This window comes from Myotis myotis, unplaced genomic scaffold (genome assembly GCF_014108235.1).
Source record: "Myotis myotis isolate mMyoMyo1 unplaced genomic scaffold, mMyoMyo1.p scaffold_m19_p_3, whole genome shotgun sequence".
NCBI lineage: Eukaryota > Metazoa > Chordata > Mammalia > Chiroptera > Vespertilionidae > Myotis > Myotis myotis.
This window is the reverse complement of record NW_023416335.1, coordinates 137,992,140-137,994,370: the sequence shown is the minus strand read 5'-3', so window position 1 is coordinate 137,994,370 and position 2,231 is coordinate 137,992,140. Positions and strand designations below refer to the sequence as shown.

At 41.1% G+C, this 2,231-nt stretch overlaps 1 pseudogene; it reads right to left on the bottom strand.

The window, feature by feature from the left end:
• Positions 1-685: 685 nt before the first annotated feature.
• Positions 686-1,484, bottom strand: LOC118650601 (annotated as a pseudogene).
• Positions 1,485-2,231: the final 747 nt, after the last annotated feature.

Genomic DNA, 2,231 nt, shown 5'->3' with positions numbered 1-2,231 from the left:
ACAGAAACTCGCTTGTTCTATATTAACTTGAGGTCGCTAATTTCTTAGTGTAGAGCCAACATGGAATTTTTTAAAGAATAAGAGAATAAGAAGTATGTAGGCTACAAAAAGAACACTTCTATTTTTAGAACCAGTTATCCACCAAATGGGAAATGTTGGTGGTGTCTAATGAGATTTTTGTACAAAGATTTGAGAAAATACTCTTGCTTCTATTAACATTTACAAAGATGTATAAATGAATACAGATGATGATTTTTAAGGATTTTTGAATCATTCCCCCTTCCAATGTTATTACTGTTTAAAACCCAGAGCATAAATATGCTACAACTGATTAAAGGCCACCATCGAGATGTGATGTTTATATTAGGGGCTCTCAACAACTGTTTAACACTCACCTACGCTCATATTAATAAGTTGTGTTTATTGATGTATCCATTACTTTTAAAAATAATTTTATAAGTTTAATGTGAAATTTTTAAAAATGCAAATAGGCCACTTTCTTTTTTTTTTTTTTTTAAATATATTTTATTTTATTTTTTACAGAGAGGAAAGGAGAGGGATAGAGAGTCAGAAACATCAATGAGAGAGAAACATTGATCAGCTGCTTCCTGCACACCTCCCACTGGGGATGTGCCCGCAACCAAGGTACATGCCCCTGACCGGAATCGAATCCGGGACCCTTCAGTCCGCAGGCCGACGCTCTAGCCACTGAGCCAAACCAGCCAGGGCGGCCACTTTCTTTAATTTACAAAAACACACGAGTAGAAACAAAAGCAAATTAAACATTCCCACATTTGTTTACACCACTATTTTTTCATATCAACATCACCATTCAAACACTAGGAAGCAGGTGGCGATTTATGACTGGGAAAGAAAGAAAACAAAGACAACCTTTCTACCATGTGGGTTCTATACTGTGTAGAGCTGTGCTCACAGAGACAGTGTCTCTGGCTTCTCCACTGTGCGGGAGTTCAGTTGTATATAACATGGAAGCTGTTCAAAAGCTGAGGGAGACCAGAAATGATGGGTTTTACCCTGGTGCATTGTCACACCTTTCAAACAACAGTAGGGCTACCAGCTTGTCATTTTTAGGCACTGAAAACAAGGCTTTCTCTTGAAGTTGAACCAAAAACAACTTCTTATGTTCCCTCGGTTTTGAAATATGTGCAGGACTCTATGATTACTGAGGAGGTTCAAAATTTGGTCTCCACCAGTTACCAATACAGTCCCCAATGACCCAGTCTTACAGGACTCCATCCTGATGACTATCTCTGTCATTAACGTTAGTCCTTCAACTTCATCTTCTCCTGGGTTCAGTTCACCACCAGGTAGTTTGAAGAAAGTTGTTCCCAGCTGGAGCAGTAACATTTGGGGTAGCCGGCGCCCATGTACAATCAGAACCCCTTCTACAGTCCTGCTCATCCAATTTTATCAAATTCCTCACTTATGCATTGAAATCTGTCTGCCACATAGAAGCTCTTCCTCCCTCCCTCCCTCCCTCCCTCCCTCCTTCCTTCCATCCTTCCTTCCTTCCATTTTATTTTTAAATATATTTATTGATTTTTAGAGATAGGTGAAGGGAGAGAGATAGAAGAACATTGATTGGAGAGCAAAACATCAGATTGGCTGCCTCCTGCACATGCCCTACCGGGTGGGATCCAGCCTGCAACCCAGGCATGTGGCCTGATGGGGAACTGAACCAGCTGCCCTTCTGTGCAAAGAACGACACCCAACCAACTGAGCCAGTCCAGCCAGGGCGAGAGGCTCTTTTGTATCAAAAGTATAATTGATGAGAGGATAGAGGGTGATGGTGGGTTCCAAGGTGAGGGGCTTGGTCTGCTGGGTGTACTTGTTGACACCCCACCCCTCCGCCAGTGGGTCTGCGAGCTATAGGACCTGGGTGGCGCCGCAGTCTTGCTGGTGAGCAAAGGGGGAGAGACAGGGAGGCAGACTGGCCCGTTTGGGCAGTGGTTATCTGCATCCCACTCAGCAGCCATTAACATAGACATACTCATTCTTAACTCAGTGGTTTACTGATGAACTGAGCAAAAGAAAAAAAAAAAGATTGATAAAGGGCAAATTCAGCCCCTTTTCAAAAAATCTGGCAATATTTAAAGTAAAATTATAATGGAAATTTTAACTAAACTTTTAAAACATTGACTAATAATTATATGTAAGAAGTTGTCCTTAAGTGTGCCTATTTATATAATTTTCCACTTGAAATCTTGTTT